At 42.4% G+C, this 26,914-nt stretch overlaps 2 long non-coding RNA genes across 4 annotated transcripts; one reads left to right on the top strand and one right to left on the bottom strand.

Moving 5' to 3' along the window:
* Positions 1-57: 57 nt before the first annotated feature.
* LOC133467704 (uncharacterized) lies at positions 58-25,232 on the top strand. Of its 3 annotated transcripts, XR_009785292.1 has the most exons (3): positions 58-928; positions 8,754-8,799; positions 25,110-25,232. It is a non-coding gene; the product is annotated as an uncharacterized LOC133467704 (long non-coding RNA). The 3 variants fall into 3 exon arrangements; XR_009785291.1 differs by lacking the exons at positions 8,754-8,799; positions 25,110-25,232 and adding an exon at positions 3,840-6,371; XR_009785290.1 differs by lacking the exons at positions 8,754-8,799; positions 25,110-25,232 and adding an exon at positions 3,794-6,371.
* LOC133467705 (uncharacterized) lies at positions 2,452-3,202 on the bottom strand. Its single transcript, XR_009785293.1, has 2 exons — positions 2,772-3,202; positions 2,452-2,706 (listed from the first exon to the last, which is right to left on the bottom strand). It is a non-coding gene; the product is annotated as an uncharacterized LOC133467705 (long non-coding RNA).
* Positions 25,233-26,914: the final 1,682 nt, after the last annotated feature.

Here is a 26,914-nt window from a genome sequence, read left to right as displayed (position 1 = left end):
GAATTTAGACCCAACCCTCGATGTCTACGCACCGTGATTGGTCCACGTGCTGTGAATCAAAACGTAAACACAGCCAGTTGGTCCACGTCCACGCAAGGGGATTATCTCGTCGCTCTTATCATTTCTCTTAATAGCAACGTTTCTATGTTCGTAGGCACAGATATGTACAGGTTGATACGACTCGCCCAATTGGGAGGCCCTTTCACATGTAAAAGTGTTTTTGTGTTGATTTCTTTTTTTCTAATCTTGTGCATTGGTAGTATACGCTTAATTGTTGACGAAACAGTAACCGCCATGAAAATAGGATGAGAAATGAGGAAGTTACGACTTGATTTCAGTGTCCATGTTTTGTTACTTCTATGGGAACGACGACCTCCCTAACATGGCCGCCACGTAGGCATGTCGGTTATAGCCGGGATGCTACATCGCGTTGGCGTATCTATGTTCCTTGGTCTATTCTCGATGCTTCGAAGGCGACCGGGAAATTGTTCTCGAGCCGGCATATTTATTTATTTTTCAGAAGCTTTATTGATCATATTTAATTTACAAACAAAAACAGATAGACAACATAGACATTAATACATAAGATCATACGAGAGAGGAGCTAGAAGGATCCATCCATCCATTTTCTGAACCGCTTATCCTCACCAGAGGCTTCATGGACAAAAGGTGCGTACGGACAAAAACGTGGCGTCCGTTCTTTTTCACCGCAAAGGTCAGATGTATCAAGAGTGACATGACCGTGGAAATGTGCGGTGCCTCACGCCAACTGCATGGCTGGCGAATGCACGTTTCTGCAGCTTTTGGTGCTTTGGCGACACTTAGAGGCGATGCTGAGAAACTGTTCTCATAAATCTGCACACCAGATTTATTAGCACTGATGAACAATTCATGCCCGGCAACATTTGATTTCAACAATGCAATTGAGGTAAGGACTGAGAATTTATTTGTTAACCAGTGTATTAAATCAACCACTGATATTTGTTAGGACACCTACTAATTGATCAAGGCGATCATTCATGCCGCCTATTGCCCTCACAATCGCTTTGTGACTCCAGCACATGCACTGAAAAAAAGTCCTTTGAATTTACTTCATTTGAACATGTACATCGGTTGCACATGATTAAAATGTGTTTAAATTGACATAATTTAGCCCTCTTCTCCTAAAAAAAAAAAACATAATTTTTTTTTCAGTGTGTGTGTCCTCCCTGTGTATTAAAATAATAAATTGAGTAATCAAAAAGGAGTCAAAAGTTTTTGGTATCCTCTTTGATATGCTGATGTGCTTCTATTTGAATTCAAAAGATTTTTTACAAATACCATACATACAACATTTACGCATGAACCTTTATCTCACAGGGCTGAGTGGAGGTTACTGTATGAACACATTTGTTGTGAGTTATAAAAATACATGGTATTAACTTTGTTGGGTGATCAGAGTCAGCCACATGTGATCCCAGCATCCCTGAGAGAGCAGCATCACCCATGATTGCAACGCCTCTCTCGAACTGGGTGAGGCCCTCCGCGCTGGTTCTTCCACCTGTTTTGTCCACACTTTGGCGGTGGGCAGCTGTCCAACCCCACAGCATTGTCAGCCGCAGACGCGCTGTCCCATTCGCTCCTCTTTCGCGTGTAGTTAACGCTGGACGATAGCGTGGCCAAAAGAGGATTTTTGTGCGCGCCTCCACTTTATTGAGCAACTTCACAGTCATAACATTTTTTCTTCATTACCTTGCTCATTTTCCTTTTTTTCTGATCATTCAGAGATCGGGATCTTGGGTGCAGGGTTCATTTAGATATGATTTGCATATTTAAATATGGTCGTGGACAGGGAGGAGTCGGTTACTCCAACATGTGCGCTCATTTCCACGTTGATTGGGATGTACGAAGGAAATGTGCTTGGATTCATGCGTACGCACAGATTCATACATCTGGATATTTTTATGCGTACGACGTTTTGTGGATTTGAGCGTAGCCATGTTTTAGTAGGAAATCCAAGCAAGTCTTTGTAGATGAGGCCCCTGATGTATGGATCTGTGCGTACGCATGAATCCAAGCACATTTCCTTCATCCATCCCAATCAACGTGGAAATGAGCGCACATGTTGGAGTAGCCGAGTCCTCCCTGTCCACGCCTATATTTTAATATGCAAATCATATTTAAATGAACCCTGCACCTGAGATACCGATCTCTGTATGATCAGAAAAAAAGGAAAATGAGCAAGGGAATGAAGAAACATGTTTTTTCTGAATGTGAAGTTGCTCAATGAAGTTGAGGTGGCCAAGAAAATCCTCTTTGGCATGCTGTCCTCCAGCGTTAACGACACACGAAAGAGAAGCGAATGGGACAGCGCGTGTGTGGCTGTCAATACACTCAGCCCTGTGAGATAAAGGTTCATGCGTAAATGTTGTATGTATGGTATTTGTAATAGAGAGATGTAGAATATAGGGATCTAGTTAAAATGATTTATTGCCTATGATGTCACAAGCTGGCAGCATGCCAGCGCACGTGCACAATGACGTCACCTTCCGGGCCACCTGTCCCCAATGACGTCACATCCGGTAAAAATAAAATGACGTCACCTCTCGGGCCATCTGTTCCCAATGACATCACCTCCGGTAAAAACAAAATGACGTCACATCTGGTGAAAACAAAGTGAGATCATGTTTCCTGGCATTTTTGTCGTATGACATCATGTTGGGGGTCCTGTAGGAACAAAGGAAATCATTGGGTGTCATATGGGCACCAAAAAAGGTCATTTGTGGTCATACCTGTGAATATGGTCCTTTGCGGCCCCGCCCCACGGCTTTTGGCAAGGCAGCTCCAAAGAATAAGGTCATCACGTGACTTGTGCATGTGACATCGGGTGTCTGAGATGTTTGAGGGTCATGTCCAGAGGTCACAACCCCGCACATGTAGAGAATGGGACACTAACGTGGGTTCAACAGGTGACATAGGGTGTCTGAGATGTTAGAAGATCTGAAGAAAATGAGTATTTAGCCAAGAAAATGTGTTTTCTCTGACCACAGAGTTGTGCAAAACGCTCAGCATTCCATCAGTCTGGAAAAAAAACAACCTTTCAGTGAACATGCCCAAACATGTTGTCGTTTTCAAGGCTCTTATCAAAAAACATTTCCAGGTATAATGGGTTAGTCCAGCCTTCTAAACCATAAACATGTCAGTTTTATATATCTAGTGAAGATACACTCCAAAGTTTAAAGTATAGTTTCATTTTTTTAGACATCATCACCACCCAGTACAAAACCTATGTGTGTGTGTGTCTCGTTTTCTTTTTTAAAACGTTGAAATGTGTAGGAACAAGTTGTTTTATGTATATTTTGCATGTAGCTTTTAGCGCTATAAGTTAAGGATGTGTTTAAATGGAAGAGAAAAAAACCCACTGAGACTAAGAAACCAAGTCTTAACCCCTAAAAGTGCTATAAACTGACACACACACACCATACACATGCATACACTTTACTATCAGGATCGGGGTAAATACGATCTTTTGTTTTCAGAAGTCATATTTTTAATCTTAATGAGTAATCAGGTTTACATGCAGACCTTTTCTCTTTATGATTGAAACATGCCGATGCTTTAAACATACCATTGATATTTATTCATACTGAAAAAACAGTGATCTACTCTTATGTAGTTAAAAAAATCTGTTCTGAAAAAATAAAGTGATGGGAAGTAAATATAGTACAGCTATTGAGTCCAAGTGAAAAACCTCATCATCAAATGTGACTGATGTCAAAATATGACCAGGTGACTTAATTTTCTTATCATATAGGGCACTTCAGCAAATAACCAGATCAACAAATATTTTGCATGTTCAGGCTCTCACATGAGGTGTTTTGGAGACAAAGAGAGCAGACTTGGATGGTTTGGTTTGGACATGTCCAGAGGAGAGAGAGTGAGTATATTGGTAGAAGGATGATGAGGAGGGAGCTGAAGACCTAGAAGAGAACTAGAAGAAGACCAGAGAGAATATTGATAGATGTTGTGGTAAAGAAGGAGCTAAGCCGAAAGGCGAAGCTCTCGATTTACCGGTCCATCTACGTTCCTACCCTCACCTATGGTCACAAGCTGTGGGTCGTGACCGAAAGAACGAGATCCCGGATACAAGCGGCCGAAATGGGTTTTCTCCGCAGGGTGTCCGGGCGCTCCCTTAGAGATAGGGTGAGAAGCTCGGTCATCCGGGAGGATCTCAGAGTAGAGCCGTTGCTCCTTCACATCGAGAGGAGCCAGATGAGGTGGCTGGGGCATCTGATTCGGATGCCTCCCGGACGCCTCCCTGGTGAGGTGTTCCGGGCTCGTCCCACCGGGAAGAGACCCCAGGACACACTGGAGAGACTACATCCTTCGGCTGGCCTGGGAACACCTCGGGATCCCCCCGGAAGAGATGAATGAAGTGGCTGGGGAAAGGGAAGTCTGGGCGTCCCTGCTAAAGTTAATGCCCCCGCGACCTGACCTCGGATAAGCGGTAGAAGATGGATGGATGGATGGATGGAAGTAGAAGCCCATCTGGGGACTGCATGACCTCATACTCCCATAATGGCAAAAATATTTCTTGCCGTAATTTCTCCCACAATCCTATCTAGTGACTCTACCAACCCCGCTGACTAGGGAGACTCTGACTCTAAGTAAAACTTAACCATCCTTATACTGAAAACTCCTAAATATATGTACTGTATAGCCTTTACCATTTATTTCTCTTCAAGGGCAGGTGACCTGCTTAATACCAATTACCTCAAGTGTGTCCCCACCATTTTCCGATGAGCCACTGAGCACCGACCGACTCCGACCTCAGCCACACAGCATCCTTGATGGCTTCTAGTCGTGTCCACTTTGTCCCCCACTGAAACAGACTTTCATCACATTATTCCAATCCACTTGGTAAACGTTGAGACACAGGACCATTCAGCTCCTCTTTTTTCTTTCCTTCCAGCTTTCACCGTCTCCACCACAAAGTCCTTTCATTGGCTCTCTTTCTGTCATGAGAAACATCATTCATATAGATGCAGTCATCAGGTTGAAGAGTCTCTCTCAGTAACTCATGACAAATATTAACAGTTGCGCCCCCTTTCCCAGCTGGACAGCATTGCTGGTGGTGGTGTGGAGATGCTAGACTATTTGATAAATTGCCAAAGAATGTAACAGGTCTTTGTGCTCTAGTGCTTTGTTGTTACCGGTATCGGCACTTCCCATGTCTGTACAAGAATTAACAGCGAGGTTATCCACTGTCATGCCAGAACATTGGCGACGTCAGAAAAGAGCAGCAGACTGGCAGGGCCAAAATGATCCAACATACATTGATGCTGTTGGTGTTCTCCGTGGTGTTCCAAGTGAGTACAAATTAGTAGATCAAATAGCTGCAGGATTTGAGTCCTCGATCTGTTGGTGGTTTACAACCAACAAAAACGTAGACAGAATCAACTACATCCATTACAACGTGCAAACATTGGGCAATTGGACACAGAGTGGGTTTGAAGCTATACATGAACAGCTATCAGCCACATCACTTATGGCATTCCAAAACAGGATAGCTGTTGACATGTTGTTGGCTGAGAGAGGAGGACTATGTGGTATGTTCAGGAGAACAATGCTGCACATTCATTCCCAACAACACAGCTACGGATGGCAGTCTCACTGAGGCCAAAGAGGGACTCCGAACCCTTAATGGTAAGATGAAGGAACACTCTGGTGTTGACACCTCCATGTGGGACTCCTGGATGAATGCCTTTGGAAAATACAAAGCCGTGGTGTCCTCAATTTTGGTATCAATCGCTGTTTTTGCAGCAATTTTGACCTTGTGTGGATGTTGTTGTATTCCTTGTCTGCGTTCTCTCATTAATAGATTGATAACAACAGCAATCTCACCCATGGAGAACCGAATGGCTCAAATGTATCCTTTACTTGGTCCTGACCCTGAAGATAATGACAGTGATGATGATAATGACAGTGATGATGATAATGACGTGCATTATGACCTGCCTGATTTCTTTCTAGATCCAGGTGACTATGAATAAAGATTAACATTGCCTCTGAGTGTAAATGTATTTGTTTTCATAAAAATGATCATACAGTCGAAAATCTAACTGAAGTGACTGATGTAAGGTGATGTGAGAATTTGAGTAAATATGTCATAAACAGGAGGGAAATTTTAGAATAAATGTACATAAATTATCTCATGTTTACTCTAATCCTATTGCAAAGCATTCATTCAGCAGTATAAAGTTGATTGTATCATGAAAGTTGAAGTTGTCTGTGAAGAGAACTGTGTCGTCATCAAAAGATAGCGGCTGGAACATTTTGCGGTCGAAGGTTGAAACAATCAGCGCTGATGAAGAACACATCTGCATTATCATCTGCACAATGAGTGATATCTATGATTGTTTCACGTTGCTACTGTGTGTGCCCTTATCTCAAGATAGCAGCAGCAACGTCTGTGTAATTAGGAACCAACCTAAGGAAATAAAAAGAGAGGGATTGGCAAGAGTGTGCTCAGAGCGGTAGGAGGTTGTAACTGCGTACAACTCTGTCCGTTCTCCTCGCGAGTAAAAGAACCAGTCTCTTGTCTTGCTTCCTTGTTTATTGTTTTTTAAATGTTCTAGGTTGTTTAAACCTGACAAAATCATTCACACATCATGGAGTTCTCTCAAAAATGAACAGTTTAGTCGGCACGGTGGACGACTGGTTAGAGCGTCGGCCTCACAGTTCTGAGGACCCGGGTTCAATCCCTGGCCCCGCCTGTGTGGAGTTTACAACTGGTTTACAGGACCAGGATTCCTTCACAACCAGACAGAAACCCGTGTGCAAGAAAGTTAATTTGAGCTGATCGACCCCGACTCCGATGTAGAAATCCAGCCTCAAGTGACAAGCTTTACCACTAGTACAAGAGACAAGTTGCTTAACCCCAAGAGATCTGAAAGATTTGCTTCTTCGAGCTCCCTGCACAGAGCAGTCGCTATACTCATTCATGTAGAACAAAGTTTCTCGAGGGCAGTGAGACAAGACAAAGCACCAATTATAAACAAGATGAGAAAAGTAAATCATTTACAGATCCATCCATCCATCCATTTTCAACACCGCTTATCCTGGTTATGGTCGAGGGGCGCCGGAGCCTATCCCAGCTGACTTCGGCCGCAAGGCGGACTACACCCTGGACTGGTTGCCAGTCAGTCGCAGGGCATCATTTACAGATGTTCTTGTTAAATGTATTAAGCAACGGAGTGATGTTAGGGATTATGTCACAACACAGAATGAACTAACTTCGAAATTCAGAAATGGCCAATAAAAAAAAAAATTGTGAAAAATATTTTCCTGGAAGATGCATTTGGGATTGGCCTTTAAAGTTGGTAATAGTGAAAAATTAAGTGAAACAGACAATGATTTTTGTCAGTTCTTTTTCAGAATGAGCATGCTTAAAGAAGAGGATGCTATTCATGTGGCAGAGCTTGAAGCAGGCAACGGGTGCAGGTGGAGATGGGCCTGGCTCAACTTGGAGCCCAGAACAAAAAAGCAAAGAAATGAGGCAAATATAATTTTAATCTTAAATTTGTACATCAACATGTACTTAAGCAGTCTAAATAAATGTTTTTATGTGTAAAGAAAATGTGTTTATTTTGCCTTATTGTATTCTTCAGAGTCTTCCAGATTGCTTAATTCATGTTAAAATTAAAAAAATTACTGTGGGGGCCCCAGATCCCCCCCGACAATGTTTTTTTTTTTGGTCACCTTTTTCATGCCTTTGGTGTTTGCATGTCTGTAATTTAAATTACTTTATTGCAATTAAATTACTTTAAGAAATACTGTTAATGACATGCTTAGTCTAACTTTCTCACTGTCACTATATGAGAGTTTGCCTCCCTTCTGGCTATTCCTTTATTTATTCCCATGCTGCATTTGTTGAATGCGGCATTCTCCTCCTTGTGTACATTCTTCAGGTGCCCGATCAAATTTGTTGTATTGAAGCATTTAGATGACGTTCCCCACGACGTACTTCAGTTGTGCACAAACTGCAAATAACTTAGGTGTTGTTTGTCTTTGTTTGTTGTTAGTCCCACACCGACGACATGTTTTTTCACTGACAAGATTGAAAAAAACTTTATTGGTCATCAGATAGTTAAAGTACGGCGGTGAATATTCTCCCCCTCATTTTGTAAGGTTCACTTTGTCCATGCTTTTATTTGATATTCACTTTGACAGGACAGAGTTCGATGCCCATTTTAGAACTCTGTCTAGCAGTCACTTTTATGTTGAAAGCTGCATAATACTATACATTGTGCTCACCACCTGTTAGAAGCTTTGTGTTGTTTGCACCTTCTAAAGCATTATCTGTAAGTGCTGTATTTGTTCTATAAGGTTATTTAGCGGTATTTATTATGTACTTTGATACGTCTGCTGCGATTGGCTGTTGACCAGTTCAGGGTCTACCCCACCTCTCACCCAAAGGAAGCTGGGATAGGCTCCAGCACGCCCCGCGACCCTAGTGAGGATAAGTGGTACAGAAAATGGATGGATTGATGGATACGTCTGATCAAAATGTGAACTTGGTAGACCTTATGATAACTAATTACCGCTTCGTTTCGTGTTTATATGTAACTTTCAAAAGGTTAAAATTGTACTTGACTATAAAGATGCTTATAGTCTGTAATTTATTTACATGTGAAAAGGTTTATAGTTACACAGGAATGTATTTATTCATATTTATTTGTTTGTTTTCTTTAATTTCATCCTTGATATGACAGTCTCGCTCAATAAAGCACTTGGAGCTTGGATGCTACATCCTCACAGGTATGTATTCATTACAACAGATATTTTCCCATAATGAGTCTTATTTCTCCACAAAAAAAATTAAAAAGCAGCTTGTCAATAGTATTACAAGTTTTCTCATTACAAACAGAGATTGCTGCATACAGTATGTAATCCTGGATAACCCCTGCGCCTTCGTTAGCAACATGCGGCCTTTTAAAGGAAGATATCATTGATTGTTTTTTCTTTGTCTTATTAACAAATGGATCCAAATTATCATTACATCTCACTTACCTCATTCTTCATTATGGTAATCCCTAGATAGGCAACCTTTTCTTAAATTGGTATATTACAGACAGAGTCAAATCTCTGTGAGGTATCATTTTTCAATTTGGTAGACCTATTACCCTTGATGTACATAGTTTTAACAGTTTTAGAGAAAAAAATCACCAAATCCAAATTTATCCACAAAGCAAAATATGAAGTTGTGTTCCACCTTATCAAAGGCCTTCTGGAAGTCCAGAAATAAAAGGTAACTCTGATCAGAGCAGAGGAATGAATACTCAATAGGATCCAAAACAAGCCTGATATTGTTGAAATATCCTTGATTGAACGTAATCAATAACTGGATCTGGCACAGATTTTTATTCTTTTTAGAAATTATGGAAGCAAAACTTTGTAATCATTATTCAATAAGAAATGGGCCTCCAGTTACCAATGAAATTATGATCTGTATTACAAATTACAATCTGTATCAGTTAACAACTGCAGATCAGAGTCTCTTAAGCTAACCTCTGGAGTCCCTCAGGGATCAATATTGGGCCCCCTTTTATTTAGTCTTTATATCAACGATTTGCCCACTGTTTGCTCTGAAGCAGAGTGGGTAATGTATGCAGACGACACAGTTTTCTTTGTTCATGGTCGCTCCAAAGATACTGTTGCTGCTAAACTCACTAATACAATGTCCTGTGTCACAACTTGGTTGCAGGAGTGCTGTCTACAGCTAAACGTTTCTAAAACTGTAGGCATGTATTTCACTAAAACAAATAGAGTATCACCTGACCCCGACATACTTGTTAATGGAGAAAAAATGCAAATTGTCAGCCAATACAAATATCTTGGGTTAATAATAGATTCACAGCTTTCCTTTAAAGCCCATATTGACAAATTGTGTAAAAATATCAAATTAAACCTCGCAAATTTTCGTGCAATTCGGAATGAAATGTCAACTGAAGCTGCAAAAATTTACCTGCATTCGATGATTCTTAGTCACTTTAACTATTGCATAACCAGTTGGTCCCAGGCTGGTCAGAATGCAAAAAAACCATTGGAAGTTTTGTACAAACAAGTAATTAAAGTGATGGATAAAAAACCAAGGCACTATCATCACTGTGCAATTTTAAAAAAATACAGTCTTTTAAACTGGGACCGTCTTCACATATTTGCAGATTTAAATTTGATTTATAAAGTACTGCATGATTTGGCCCCAGCTCCTCTGGCTGAGTTCATCAGCCAAAGAAACAGCTCTGAGCGTGTCACTCGAGGCTCTGTCAGAGGTGACTGTCTCATTCCTCTGCGCAGGAGCACTTTCAGTAAGTCAGCCTGGTCAGTGAGGAGCGCTGGTGAGTGGAACTCAGTACCTGAGGAGGTTAAACTGCTTACAACATACAAGGCCTTCACAAAAAAACTGAAAATGTGGCTAGTTAACACCTATAGCTGCCAACACTAAAAGACAAGTATGTTATGTTGTCTTTTTGTTATGATCAAAAAATTATGGTTTTATTCTCTCTTAATAGTATAGTTTGATTATGTATCCTGTATTATATTGTCTTGTAGATGTATTTTACTGCTTTTTTACATCATGGCCAGGGGACTACAGATGAAAACTAGCCTTCTGGCTAATTCTGGCTTTTTTAACCATGTGTACTTCATGTGTTTTATGAAATTGCATTGTCCCCTTTCAAAAAAATAAACTGATGATTTTTACGTCAGTGAAGTGGGAAGACAACCTTAAACTTCAAGTATGAAGGGAGCTAAGTATTTTGCAAAAGCTTGGTAAAACTGTCATTTACAGGTAATTTGTTAATTTGAGATGTTAAATTGCAAGTGACTTCATCTAATTTTCTTTTTCATGTTCGATCTGTGTGACATTTTTAAGAGAATCTTAAAAAGTAGTAGCCGATTGTACACAATATTTAGAATTATATAGACACAGACCGCAATATTAAGGAGCATTTTTTTTTAACAAAAGAAACACAGCAAATTTCACTTCAATTAAATATCCCACCGTCCTGCCCAGATGGATAAATATCATTCTTAATTTTATGTGTTTGCTTCATTTTGGGGGTATTAGGATTTTCAAGTCCATAGCTTGGACTGTTTAGCAGACAGAAGAAATAATAATCAGAAGAATTGTCCAAGAGCCAAGGACCACCTGTGGAGAGCTTCAAAAAGACCTGGAATTAGCAAGTACTGTTGTCACAAGGAGGCACGGGAGGCGACTGGTTAGCACATCTGCCTCACAGTTCTGAGGACTCGGGTTCAAATCCGGCCTTGCCTGTGTGGAGTTTGCATCTTCTCCCCGTGTCTGCGTGGGTTTTCTCCAGGTACTTCCTCCCACATGCCAAAAACATGCATGGTATGTTGATTGAAGATTGATTGCCCGTAGTTGTGAATATGAGTGCGAATGGGTTGTTTGTTTACATAGTATGTGCCCTGCGATTGGCTGGGGACCAGTTCTGGGTGTACCTCGCCTCTTGCCCACAGTTACCTGGGATAGGCTCCAGCATGCCCGCCACCCTGGTGAGGATAAGTGGTAGAGAAAATGAATGAATGAAAGTCCATCCATTTTCTGAGCCGCTTCTCCTCACTTGGGTCGCGGGCGTGCTGGAGCCTATCCCAGCTATCATCGGGCAGGAGGCGGGGTACATCCTGAACTGGTCGCCAGCCAATCGCAGGGCACATACAGACAAACAACCATTCGCACTCACATTCACACCCACGGGCAATTTAGAGTCGTTAATTAACCTACCATGCATGTTTTTTGGGATGTGGGAGAAAACCGGAGTGCACGGAGAAAACCCACACAGGCACAGGAGAACATGCAAACTCCACACAGGCGGGGGCGTGTGGAGTGTTGTTTGAACCCCGGTCCTCAGAACTGTGAGGCAGACGCACTAACCAGTCAAACACCGTGCCGCCTGAATGAAAGCCCATAGTTTTAATTTATTTACTTTATTCTTGTCAAATTTGCGATGAAGCTATACATGCCATTTTGTTTTGTTTTTTAGGGAATTTTGTGATGTACTGCCTTCCGAAATTTATTATTAATTAATTAAATTAATTATTTATTTTTTTGTCTGGGATCGACAACCCCTAAATTGAAGGTGGGGCGTTTAGAGATTGATTATACTTCTATTCATGGACACAAATTGTTGAGGAAGTGCATTTAGTAGATTTTTGTAGATTGTGTTTGCAGCCAAATTGATTGTAAGTCAATAGATCACCACTATCATCCATCAGGTCTGACAATCACCGTTCCTCACAAACAAATCCTTGAAAAATAAGGGTTTATTTTTGTGTACGAAGTCACTGATGGTGTAGTGCAGTTTGCCTGACTTTGTGTGGGCAGTGTGGGTTCAGTTCCCACTCAGTGACGGTGTGAATGTGAGTGTGAATGGTTGTCTGTGTCTATATGTGCCCTGTGACTGACTGGTGACCAGTTCACGGTGTAGTCTGCCTTTTGCCTGAAGTCAGCTGGGATAGGCTCCAGCGCCCCGTGACCCTGAACAGGATAAGCGGTATTGAGAATGGATGGATGAATTTTGTGTACCATTTAACCATTATTCCAAAGAGCAGTAGTGTTTGGTGAATGTTTGTGAACATATAAAATTTTCCAATACAACTGCGTTTGTTTGTGGTTCTTGGATAGTCACATCAGTAGTCTTTCTCAGTGGTGGCTGGTCAATAGAGGGTGCTAGGCCGCTGCCCTAACACTTGTTCGTCACCATATTACTCTCCTTAAAGACTTCTGGTTGGGCCTCGAAAAGATGTAGACGCGTTTTACTGAGCTCCCCCACATCGACCGGAAATTTTGTCAAGACATAAACTCATAAGGGAACTGTGCAAGTGTGAATAATGCAAGGATTCAGCTAAATTGTATTTGAACTCGTCGGCTTTGGACGCTCTAAAATTATGCCACCGAAGGCTGCTAACATGAAAGCTAACAAATCAACATCAGAAACTAGCCTGGGACAAGCAGCTTTATTGTGTGAAATTAAGTCCATGAAAACTGAACTGCTGGCCAAGATTGCCAAAAAGGCAGAGATGCAGACTGAGAAGATACGTAGACATATAAGCAGTTTCTATCCATTTTCTGAGCCGCAAATATACAAACAAACAATCATTCGCACTCACATACAAACCTATGGGCAATTTAGAGTTGTCAATTCACCTACCATGCATGTTTTTGGGATGTGGGAGGAAACCGGAGTGCCCGGAGAAAACCCACAGGGAGAACATGCAAACTCCACACATGCGTGGCTGGGGATTGAACCCGGGTCCTCAGAACTGTGAGGCAGACGCTCTAACCAGTCGGCCACCATACAAGCAGTTTGTGAGACGAAATAAAAGCGGTCATAGAGTAGGCTAACAGCAATGTTAGCATGCTAACATTGCCTTAAAGGCAAAGACCGATGACTTGAAGACAAGGTCGCGAAGATGTAATTTGCGGATTTTTGGAGAGAAGGAAGACCGCGAAGCGGGGACCGCGTTAACAAAAACTGTTAACAAAAACTCTCAATTTAGGAAAAACACTAAACGCTTGTGATGTTACGAGATGTGGTGAGTCTTCGAGGCATGTCGGGTAATGGAAAGGGCAGAAATTACTGTACCCCAATTTACCTACAGTAATCTTACTCTCAAAATGCAGCCCTATGGGGGGCACAAGTCAGTGCAAACTGTAGGCTGGTCCCAAGCCCGGATAAATGCAGAGGGTTGCGTCAGGAAGGGCATCCGCCTTATAACTTTGCCAAACAAATATGAGCGTTCATCCAAAGAATTCCATACCGGATCGGTCGTGGCCCGGGTTAACAATGTCCGCCACCGGCGCCGTCAACCTGCAGGGCGCCGTTGGAAATTCAGCTACTGTGGGTCGAAGTCAAAGAAGAAGAAGAGGGGGAAAGCGGGTTCTTTGGCAGAAAGAGAAGAGGAAAGCACAGAGCCTAGAACTGAATGTGGGGACTTTGAATGTTGGGACTATGACAGGAAAATCTCAGGAGTTGGTTGACATGATGATTAGGAGAAAGGTTGATATATTGTGTGTCCAGGATACCAGGTGGAAAGGCAGTAAGGCTAGAAGTTTAGGGGCAGGGTTTAAATTATTTTAGCATGGTGTAGATGGGAAGAGAAATGTAGTCGGGGTTATTTTAAAAGAAGAGTTGGCTCAGAATGTCTTGGAGGTGAAAAGAGTATCAGATCGAGTGATGAGGCTGAAACTTGAAATTGAGGGTTTTATGTGTAATGCGATTAGTGGCTATGCCCCACAGGTAGGATGTGACCTAGAGGTGAAATTCTGGAAGGAGCTAGACCAAGTAGTTCTGAGCATCCCAGACAGAGAGAGAGTCATAATTGGTGCCGATTGTAATGGACATGTTGGTGAAGGTAATAGGGGTGATGAAGAAGTGATGGGTAAGTACGGCATCCAGGAAAAGAACTTGGAGGGACAGATGGTGGTAGACTTTGCAACAAGGATGCAAATGGCTGTAGTGAACACTTTTTTCCAGAAGAGGCACGAACATAGGGTGACTTACAATAGTGGAGGTAGAAGCAAGTAGGTGGATTACATCTTGTGCAGACGATGTAATCTGAAGGAGGTTACCGACTGTAAGGTAGTGGTAGGGGAGAGTGTGGCTAGACAGCATAGGATGGTGGTGTGTAAGATGACTCTGGTGGTGGGGAGGAAGATAGGGAAGACAAAGGCAGAGACGAGAACCATGTGGTGGAAGCTGAGACACGATGAGTGTTGTGCAGTTTTTTGTGAAGAGGTGAGACAGGCTCTCGTGGACGGGAGGAGCTTCCAGAAGACTGGACCACTGCAGCCAAGGTGATCAGAGAGGCAGGCAGGAGAGTACTTGGTGTATCTTCTGGCAGGAAAGGAGAGAAGGAGACTTGGTGGTGGAACCTCACAGTACAGGAAATCATACAAGGAAAAAGGTTAGCTAAGAAGAAGTGGGACACTGAGAGGACCGAGGAGAGGCGAAAGGAATACATTGAGATGTGACACAGGGCAAAGGTAGAGGTGGCAAAGGCCAAACAAGAGGCATATGATGACATGTATGGCAGGTTGGACACTAAAGAAGGAGAAAAGGATCTATACAGGCTGGCCAGACAGAGGGATAGAGATGGGAAGGATGTGCAGCAGGTTAGGGTGATCAAGGATAGAGATGGAAATATGTTGACTGGTGCCAGCAGTGTGCTAGCTAGATGGAAAGAATACTTCGAGGAGTTGATGAATGAGGAAAATGAGAGAGAAGGGAGAGTAGAAGAGGCAAGTGTGGTGGACCAGGAAGTGGCAATGATTAGTAAGGGTGAAGTTAGAAAGGCATTAAAGAGGATGAAAAATGGAAAGGCAGTTGGTCCTGATGACATTCCTGTGGAGGTATGGAAGCATCTAGGAGAGGTGGCTGTGGAGTTTTTGACCAGCTTGTTCAATAGAATTCTAGTGCGTGAGAAGATGCCTCAGGAATGGAGGAAAAGTGTACCGGTGCCCATTTTTAAGAACAAAGGTGATGTGCAGAGCTGTGGAAACTATAGAGGAATCAAGTTGATGAGCCACACAATGAAGTTATGGGAAAGAGTAGTGGAGGCTGGACTCAGGACAGAAGTGAGTATTTGCGAGCAAGAGTATGGTTTCATGCCTAGAAAGAGTACCACAAATGCATTATTTGCCTTGAGGATGTTGATGGAAAAGTAAAGAGAAGGTCAGAAGGAGCTACATTGTATCTTTGTAGAGAAAGCCTATGACAGAGTAGCCAGAGAGGAACTGTGGTACTGCATGCGGAAGTCTGGAGTGACAGAGAAGTATGTTAGAATAATACAGGACATGTACGAGGGCAGCAGAACAGCGGTGAGGTGTTCCTTTTTGCAGTGGTGATGGATAGGCTGACAGATGAGGTTAGACTGGAATCCCCGTGTACCATGATGTTTGCAGATGACATTGTGATCTGCAGTGAAAGCAGGGAGCAGCTGGAGGAACAGTTAGAAAGATGGAGGCATGCATTGGAAAGAAGAGGAATGAAGATTAGCCGAAGTAAGACAGAATATATGTGCATGAATGAGAGGGGTGGTGTGAGAAGAGTGAGGCTACAGGGAGAAGAGATAGCAAGGGTGGAGGACTTTAAATACTTGGGGTCAACCGTCCAGAGCAATGGTGAGTGTGGTCAGGAAGTGAAGAAACGGGTCCAAGCAGGTTGGAACGGGTGGAGGAAGGTGTCAGGTGTGTTATGTGACAGAAGAGTCTCTGCTAGGATGAAGGGCAAAGTTTATAAAACAGTAATGAGGCCAGCCATGATGTACGGATTAGAGACAGTGGCACTGAAGAGACAACAGGAAGCAGAGTTGGAGGTGGCGGAAATGAAGATGTTGAGGTTCACTCTCCGAGTGACCAGGTTAGATAAAATCAGAATCAGATCAGAATCATCTTCATTTGCCAAGTATGTCCAAAACACACAAGGAATTTGTCTCCGGTAGTTGGAGCCGCTCTAGTACAACAGACAGTCAATTTACAGAACACTTTGGAGACATAAAGACATTGACAAAAAACAACAACAAACAACAATTGTGCAAAAAGATGCAGAGTCCTCTAGCACTTAGAGCAGTTCGAATGGCTAATATCGCAATAGTCCGGTGCAATGACCATTGTGCAAAGGGCACTGAGACTTCAAGGAGTGTATGCGGTTTAAAGTGACGAGTAGTGCGATAATCTGGGACAATGGTTGTGCAAATGTTACAGATACTCCTCAATCAGTGTGCAAATGGAGCAGATGCTACTCTGGCATGAGTGGCCACTATATGCAAATAGTGCAGCACGGCGAGACAACTACAGTGAGTGCACGAGTAATACATAATACATAATTGGCCCCACAGAAATGTGACAACAAACTCAAGTCAAAAAAAATTGCCAGCTTGTTGTAATGGAATTGTAAGTTAGCTGTTTAAGAAGTTGATTGCAAGAGGGAAGAAGCTGTTGGAATGTCTACTAGTTCTAGTTTGCAATGATCGGTAGCGCCTACCTGAGGGAAGGAGCTGGAAGAGCCGGTGACCGGGGTGGGGAGGGTCCGAGAGGATTTTGCACGCCCTTGTCTTAGTTCTGGCAGCGTGCAAGTCCTCAAGGGTGGGTAGGGGGGTACCGACAATCCTTTCAGCAGTTTTGATTGTCCGTTGCAGTCGGAGTTTGTCCTTTTTTGTAGCAGCACCAAACCAGACTGTGATGGAAGAACACAGGACTGATTCGATGACCGCTGTGTAGAACTGTCTCAGTAGCTCCGGTGGCAGGCCGTGCTTTCTCAGAAGCCGCAGGAAGTACATCCTCTGCTGGGCCTTTTTGAGGACGGAGTTGATGTTGGTCGCCCACTTCAGGTCCTGGGAGATTGTAATTCCCAGGAACTTGAAGGTCTCGACGGTTGACACAAGGCAGCTGGACAACGTGAGGGGCAGCTGTGGCGAAGGATGCCTCCTGAAGTCCACGATCATCTCTACAGTCTTGAGCGTGTTCAGCTCCAGGTTGTGTCGGCCGCACCACAGCTCCAGCCGCTCCGCTTCCTGTCGATATGCAGACTCGTCACCGTCCTTGATGAGGCCGATGACAGTGGTGTCATCTGCAAACTTCAGGAGTTTGACAGTCGGGTTCGCTGAGGTGCAGTCGTTCGTGTAGAGAGAGAAGAGCAGCGGAGAGAGGACACAACCTTGGGGCGCCCCAGTGCTGATGCTGCGTGTGGATGAGGTGGCCTCCCCCAGCCTGACCTGCTGTGTCCTGCCCGTCAGAAAGCTGTAAATCCACTGGCAGATGGCAGTGGACCTTGGCGATTCGATTCCCGGGTACAGAAGCTGGCTCCAATTAGAAATGAGCTCAGAGGGACAGCCAAGGTTCAATGTTTTGGAGACAAAGTTAGAGAGAGCAGACTTCGATGGTTTGGACACGTCCAGAGGAGAAATAGTGAGTATATTGGTAGAAGGATGTTGAGGATGGCGCTACCAGGCAAAAGAGCTAGAGGAAGACCAAGGATAAGGTTGATGGATGTCGTGAGGGAAGACATGATGGCAGTTAGTGTTCGAGAGGAGGATGCAGGAGATAGGCTTCCATGGAAAAGGATGATGCGCTGTGGCGACCCCTAACGGGACAAGCCGAAAGGAAAAGAAGAAGAATCCTACTCTCAACAACAAACAAACAACAAAAATGGTGATAACCTGTATTTTTTCTAAATAAGCACTGTAACGTATATTGGCGTTGGGATAAAACATCATTTATTTAAGAAATTTGTCGAAGCAGCAAAGCCTGCGTTGCTTCTGATTTTGTGTGATTTGAAGCTTAACGTTATAGATGACAAAGGTCTCCTTATTAAGCTCAAAACACAACAAGGAGTGGAATTTTATAGAATATTTAATTACATCTACAAGGGATCTATAGGGAAACACACAGAGTGGTCTAACTACAAAAAGGAAACACAAATGATGGTAGAAGAAAGAAAAATAGGCGTACAAAAAGGGAAATAGAACATCATGAGTTGTGGGGCTAAAGTTGAGAATGTGAGCGCTTAATGCGTTGAGTCAAAGCTAGGGCAAAGTTGGGATTTTGTGTGAAGCTAGTAATTTACCCAAAAATTAATATGCACTAATATTGTACATCCTAGCAACGCTTGTTGTGCGGTACTCACGACCGTAGATTAGCTGGTTGGTTGGGTGGTTGTTCTCCAGACATTTCAGTAGGAAAACAAAGCAGGTTTGGTTGAAAAAGAAAAAAGGATGCAGAAAAATATAACAAAAACAAAAGAGGCGGAAGAAGAAAAATTGTTGTTCGTCACGCCTCGCTGGGAGAATATGACCGTCTCTCTCCCCGCCTGTTTCCGGGATCCCCTAGCAAGTTCAGAGAACTCACGTTTGGGTGGGAGCGTATCTGGTAGCTCAGCAGCAACTGTTCTGGAAGCTTAGCAGCGGTGATCCACAGAGGCCAGGAAGCCGGATCTCCATCCTCAAGGATCACCTTTGCCGAGCCGCGTGTTTGAACAAAAGAAAGGGGAGGGGCGGCCAGAGCGAGCCAGAGACGAAAGAGAAGAGACACGAAAGAGTGCTAGACACGAGTGATGGGCAAATGATACCAAGGCTTTGGAGCTTGTGTCACTCTTCCTGAAGCGGAGTGATTCGAAACACTGTATCGGGGCTTGTATCAAAACACCAGTGTCACATGACGGATTACGTTCGAAGCTTCGCTTCATACCTTCAAAATGTTTCAAAGCTTTTCATTGGCTCATCGTCTTTCACGTGTGTCATTGGCTCATGGCGTTTCACTTATTCTTTGGGTTAATCTGGAATGTTTTATCGAGTATGGGGGAGAGCATCTACATATTTTATTGTAATGACAATATAATTATTATGTGGTATGAATCAACAAAACACTTGAATTACCATACAGACTTTTGAGAACATTTATTGCGGTCATGGGCAACAGTGCCAGTGCTTCAGTCGTGCTCTTTAGAGGTTGCTATGGCTTCAGTTGTCCACTAGATGTCACCATCACTGAAGCGTTGAATCTTTTTTGGCACAATTGTTAGGAAAGCCTCAGTGGTTCATGAGGCTTCGCTTGCCCACCACTAATAGACACAAACGAGAGGGAGGAGGCGGGAGTCAGAGGTTAAATGCACAGGGGGCGTGTCTAAGTGGATGGCGGACTGGATAAGACCACGCCCATCGACTCAAATTTAGTCTACAAACTTTGCCATAAAACTGGTGTAAAAATCATATATTAATATAAAATACTCCCAACTTTGTACTCATAGATCAAGCATATAGAATGACTGTTTAAACTTTAGTCTTGGCAAATCAACTGCTTATGGTTCAATCACATTTCCTGCTGCTTGGCTTCAAACGAAGATAAACCGTTCTCAAAGTCTCGCAACCGCACCTTTAAAGTTGACACACTGACACAGACATGAAGGCATACATTTGGAATAGTACTGCAAAGTTCGTGAAATAGCAAAATGGACATTTTATCTTCAGTTAAAAACAACTGAATGGAAGTTCACAGGTTGCAGTACTCTCAAACGCCAGTGGGTGTCACCTTGCATGCATGTTTCAATATTAAGCAAATAGTTAATTGCTGTTATTTGCGTTCCACTGTCGAGCTGTCCCAGCTTGGTTGCTATCTTCAAAAGAAAGAAAGGAGTCTTTTTAAAGATGGGAATCACGATTTGACAGGACGCTGCTAATTAGGTTAAGGTCCAGTAGGCATCTTCTAGTGGTTGTCTCGCACAGCAGGGCCGCTTGGAAGAAGGCAGCTTTATCAAGTTGTGGGGAAGTCACTGTGACACCTCAGGTTGCGGGGCGCATGTCCGCTACAGCACTTTCAAAGTCCTCTACCCACTTAAGCCCATGCCATTTTCCAAAAGTGACAACATTATACTACCTTCCATATCAGTGATGATTAATATTTTACACACACAGAGTACGTTCAAAAACAATTTATTATACACTTTATGTCAGGGAATTACTTGGTCAAACATAGTTTTGTAATACATTCACAAGAGCCAAAAAGACGCAAAAAATCAACGCATCACAGTATGTGGTTATACAGCTGCCTGTGGTTATACACATGGCCCGCAGGTAGTTACGTGTGCACATGAAGCATCAAGAAATGAACCATTACTCAAACAAATGGCTGAAGTGTTACGATGCTTCATGAAGCTTCATCTCGCCATCACTACCAAACGCTTACCAAAAATGGGAGGAAATACTCTAATACTAACTTAACAAAGCAACAAAACAATTCTACGAACAAGGCTTTACAGTAGTGACAAACACAAACTGAGGCAACAAGGAGCGACGTGACAGCTGTCAAACAGAGCTACCGACCATCTGACAGCAGCAGGATTTGAACATTGGTGTCTCCTCACAGCAGCCAGTCAGCAGATGCTAGATGGTTGGACTGCTGGTAGAAGCCAATCAGCTGGGCCCGTACCCGGTAGGCAATTAGCCAATCACCTGCAAAAAGACATTCAAGGAACACGCACACAAAAACAGAGGCACGCAAAGATCCCCCAAATGAGATGTCTCACTTGGCAGGAGCCGTAACAGCAAATGTTTTAACTTTTAAGTACAATACATTGGCATTTAATCATTTAGAAATGTTTCCAAACATTTATTTTATTTCAGTGCAATTTTTATTTATGTGCAAGAAATTTTAAATGAATCCCTAACTACAGTTTATTTTTAAATTTTCTATATTGAAGCACAGTCCTTATGATCAAACCATGCATAATGTTTAGAGTGGATAAAAATATGAAATATAGATTTTGGGAATAAAACCCGTGCCTTGTTTTTTATGAACATTTGGGCCTACTACACTACTCTATTTTAATGTTAGTCAAGCGGTAGAGAAAACGGATTGATAGCACTTGGGGTTACAAATATTTTTTGAGGTAGTATTGGGGTTAAAAGTTTGAGAAGCGCTGGACTAAATGCTGTTAAATACAAAGAGTTCATAGCCAGATACAGTATTTCACAAGTGCCTGTTCATAAACTCACTGCTTAGAACATTTATTCACCTTCCCTGTTGCAGATGCTCCCTCGCTGTAACTGTCCTGTCACTGCCTGTTTTTCAGTCACAGCTAACTCGTGACTTTGGGGAAAGTTAAGAAATGGTGGCAGTTGCGTTACGAACATAACAGGGATTTTCTTAGGTGGCGGCGGCATGGCGCTCACACATGAACAAAGTGTTTCTGCTTCCTCGAGACTCATTGCACAGTGCACTGCTTGCTTGGTGGGGCAAATTGATCATCTGACGTCAGCGTGTTGAAGCTTCTAAGCGACGTGATTGGGCCAGCCAAGTGTCATTCACACTATAGAGCACGGGTGCCCAACCTTTTTTAATGTCTGACCACTTCTTTTTTGGTTGTTTTTTTAGTCCCAAATCCCTAAGATCTTGTTATACATAGACCAATTTCATTTTTCAAGGTTCACCTAACCAACGCAGACCTCATCCACATTTGGTCAGTTCACCCAAGCCGGCTACCTTTATTTACACCCACACAGCAGACTCATTGTTGGATTATTGATAATTACTACAAATTTCTTCATCATTAGCTACATGTGTGTTTATCAGCGTAACTAGTGCCAAACGAGCCTTGCAGTCGTTTAAATGCCCTCAACGATATCATGATAAATGCTTATGCATTTGGTAACGGACGTGCATATGGATCTGTGCGAGTGCAAGTCTAGCGTTCGCTAACCACTTGGCATCTGTTTTAGGAACCAATGTTTTTTGGGGGTCATGTGGTGTCTACTTTCTTCACGCTGTTGTAAAAATACTCTTTTGTGCAATTATATAAAACACATAGCCATAAACTGAACTCTACAACCACAGTTTGCCATTTTTAAGGCACAAATAGAAGCTGCTGTGAGACACAATTAGGGCCCACTCAAGAGTTTGATGAACTCACAGCCAAACAAAAATCAGCATTTGTGCAAAGACGTTCCATTTCCACACACATAGACAGGCCTTAAAAAGTCTTTGAGAGGGTTACAAACATCACAAAAAGCCTTCGAAAGGGTCACAAGTCTCACAAACAAGTTAGGTCATCGAACTACATTTGACCCCATCCTAAGAAACCTCAGAGAAAGGGTCGCGGGCGTGCTGGAGCCGATCCCAACTATCTTTGAGCAAGAGGCGGGGTACACCCTGAACAGGTCGCCAGCCAATCGCAGGGCACATATAAACAAACGAAAATAAACAAATCACACTCACATTCACACCTACAGGCAATTTAGAGTCTTCATGAAGCAGCAACACTAAAGGAGCTGCAGAATTTTTTCCATCAGCTAAGGGGAACAAATGGGCTCTAAGCAAAAAAGGGGGACTTTCTTTGTCCTGACCAAAAGACCAGATGCTTGTTTTGGCAAATCCTTTTCTGACAGAATAAGTAAAGAAGCAATCTTGTCTTTGTGGGTTTTTATTACAAGAAAAAAGAAAAATAAATCTTTCCAAAGAGAGGAAAAGGTACAAGCCGTCACAAGTTGTTACCCCTTACTGAGCAAGCAAAGAATCCGCTTCGTTAAAGAAGTGAGAGAGACCGAGAAGAAAAGAAAAGAAATACACCCCTCTCAATCCCCACAACATTCTTACACAATTAGCTTCATCCAGCTGCACTCAAACCTATCTTTATGGGAATGGGTACATGCAGATGATACGAAAGGAAGGACATTTGCAAGGACACACAGAAGTACGACGCTGTCTAAAAGCTATGGAACAATAAAACATGCAAAGATGATATAAAACTAATGTGATATACAGCGGCTGAAATAAGTATTTAACACATCACCATTTTTTCCACAAAATATATTTCCAATGGTGCTATTGACATGAACATTTCACAAGATGTTGGGAACAACACAAGTAATCCATACATACAAAGAAAGTATAAAAAATCTCAGAAATTAAGTTGTGTGTAATAATGTGAAATGAGACAGGGGAAAAGTATTGAACACACCAACTGGCATTTATTTAATACTGGAATGACAGGTTCAAGATGCCTCCTGTATGGAGAAACTAGTAGGATGCATTGCTCTGGTGTGACTTTGGCCCATTCCTCCACACAAGCAGTCTTCAAATCTTGAAGGTTCTGTGGGCTTCCTTTATGGACCTTGAGTTTCAGTTCTTTCCATAGATTTTTGATTGGATTCAAGTGAGGTGATTGGCTGGGCCACTCTAGCACCTTTAATTATTTTCCATGAAACCAATTGAGAGTTTCCTTGGCAGTATGTTTTGGATCATTATCCTGCTGAAATGTCCAACCTTGTTTCATTTTCATCATCCTCGTAGGTGGCAGCAGATATTTGTCAAGAATGTTTCAGTACATTTCCCCATTCATCCTTCCTTCAATAATGTGAAGTTTACCGGTACCATTTGCTGAATAGCAGCCCCACACTATAATGTTCCCAATTCTGAACTTGAAGAAGTGGGAACCATACTGTTGGTAGGGTGTTTTTAGGGCGATGTGCAGTGCCATTTTTCCTCCAAACGTAGTGTGCATTATGGTATCCAAACAGTTCAGTTTTCTCTCATTAGACCAGACTATATTCTCCTAGTATTTAACTGGCTTGTCCAAATGTTGTTCAACAAACTTTAAAATAGTTTTGACATGCTTTGTTACAATGGGGTCTTACATGGTGAACGTGCATACAGGCCATGGCGGCGCAGTACCTTACTCACTGTTTTCCTTGTGACAACATTCATTCATCTTCCGTTCTGCTTATCCTCACTAGGGTTGTGGGTGTGCTGGAGCCTATCCCAGCTATCTTCAGGCGAGAGGCGGGGTACACTCTGTACTGGTCGCCAGCCAATCGCAGGGCACATATAAACGAACAACCATTTGCACTCACATTCACACCTACGGGCAATTTAGAGTCTTCAATTAACCTACCCTGCTTGTTTTTGGGATGTGGGAGGAAACCAGAGTGCCTGCAGAAAATCCACGCAAGCATGGGGAGAACATGCAAACTCCCCAAATGCGGGGCCGAGATTTGAACCCCAGTCCTCAGAACTATGAGGCAGATGTGCTAACCAGTCGTCCACCGTGCTACCATGTGACAACAGTACCTGGTAATTCCAGGTCTTTTTGAAGCTCTCCACAGGTGGTGCTTGGCTCTTGGACAATTCTTCTGATTATTCTTTGCACTCCTCTGACAGAAATTTTGCAATGAGCACCTGATCAAGGCAAATTTATGGTGGTATGATTGGCTTTCCACTTACGTATTATGGCCCCAACCGTGCTCACTGGAACATTCAGAAGCTTAGATATGCCCCTGCAACCAATGTCATCGTTATGTTTTGCAACAATTAGTTTGCGGTGGTCTTGAGACAGCTCTTTGCTCTTACCCATTATGAGATGTGTCTTGACTCACACCTTGGCAATGAGACCTTTTTGTAGGGCATCAATTAGGACTTAACCAGCTGATATTCATTTACACTGAAAAGGGGCTGGAATGATGTTTGATTACAGATAGATTTTGGTGCTATCTTGGCTTTCCATGCCTTTTTGCACCTCCCTTTCTTCATGTGTTCAATACTTTCCCCCTGCGTTAAGATCATCGCCTGCCTCCTTGGGGGACATAGGTTCAAGACCCCGACTGGACCATCCGCCAACATCCCCCGGACTCACGGCTGTGGTGTCCTTGAGCAAGGCAATGATACCCCGAAATGCTCCCCGGGGGCTTCAGCTGCCCCCTGCTCCAGTGTGTTCCACTAACACGTGTATGTGTTCACTGTGATGGGTTAAATGCAGAGAACAAATTTCGTGTACATGAATGCATGTTCATGACAACAAAAGGTGATTCTTCTTCTTCTTTGTTTGTATGTATGGATTACTTGGGTTGTTCCCAACATCTGGTCAAAATTTCATGTCAATAACACATTTGGAAATATATTTAGTGAGAAAAATGATGATGTGTTAAATACTTATTTCAGTCGCTGTATACGAAACATAAATTTTCCACATCATGCTGCACAACAAAGGGAACTTTTTTTTTTTTTTATCCCGGGCAAAAGGGTTGATGCAATGAGCGCCACTTGGGCTCCATCTGTCCACGTGCCTGATGCCTTCACTTACAATTCCTTTACATGAATATGAGACACTAGAACATAAAACCTAGTAAAGTATGTATGTGGGGTGTCTGTGAAAAAATAGTAATACAATAACGTATTTTATTAACAGCGGGACCACAATAATTCCTGATCAGTTATGTCTCTCATACGGTAGAACTCCACCAATGTCCACCATTACAAGACTACTTATTATACACCATCCCACTTCACTTCATACTGCCACGCAGGATTTACCAGGGCTCATAAATTCACAATGCCATCATTAAAATGATCCTGAAAACAGTTCCAACTAATGTATTTAGTTAGTTGATTTATTGCATGTTTTGAAAGTAGTTACATTGTTCCTTAAAATCTAGTTTAATCCCTTGTAGTCAAGTAATGTGATGCATGCTCTGTCTTCTTTTTTTCCAGTCTTTAATATTTGCTTCAGCATTTACTTTTGAGCTGTTTGCAAACAAATGGAAATTTGCAATAGCTGGTAAATATGACAAATTAATATTGCAAAGACTGTTTTGTGAATTAATAGTGTTTTGCTTCTTCGTGAATCCTATTTTGGCGGAGGCGGCACGGAACGACAAAGTGCAAAAAATAAAAAAAAGGTTCAGCAGCAACCTCCCCACAACAGATATCGGTCCGATCCGTTATCAGCAATAATCATACATACTTTACTTATTTTGTAGCATGGAATGTTAGAAAAGGCTTGATCAAGTGATATTACTCAAATAGAGAACAATAACCAACTGTAGGTAAGATAAAAACTGACCCATTTATTATTTACCAATGGGTACATAAAGTAACTTTAAAAATAAGAACGCACTGCAATTGAATGAAATTGATAAAAATCATATTGGAAAATCCTGAAAATAATTTCAATAAAACTGATAAAAAAATAATTAAATTGTAACATAACCACTGCTGAACTTAAACGTAAGCATATTCTACATTTAAAAAGATTAAACAAAAAAGGAAAATCACAAAAAATAACCTCAAATAATGAAATTATACTTTTAAGTTCAATTCAGTTATTTTTTTTACTGTCAGGATATGGTGGGAACAGCATTTGCTTTCGCCACATGTGCGGCAATACACTTTTGAACTTCTGGATGCAACTGGGGTTTAATTTTATCACACAATGTGTTATCGCCCCTCCTTGAGCCGTCATCTTATCGTGGTGGAGGGGTTTGTGTGTCCCAATGATCCTGGGAGCTAAGTTGTCTGGGGCTTTATGGCCCTGGCAGGGTCATCCATGGCAAACAGGTCCTAGTTGAGGGACCAGACAAAGCACAG

This window comes from Phyllopteryx taeniolatus, chromosome 17, assembly GCF_024500385.1.
Source record: "Phyllopteryx taeniolatus isolate TA_2022b chromosome 17, UOR_Ptae_1.2, whole genome shotgun sequence".
In the NCBI taxonomy this organism is placed as follows: Eukaryota; Metazoa; Chordata; class Actinopteri; order Syngnathiformes; family Syngnathidae; genus Phyllopteryx; species Phyllopteryx taeniolatus.
This window is presented reverse-complemented; position numbering and strand designations above follow the sequence as displayed.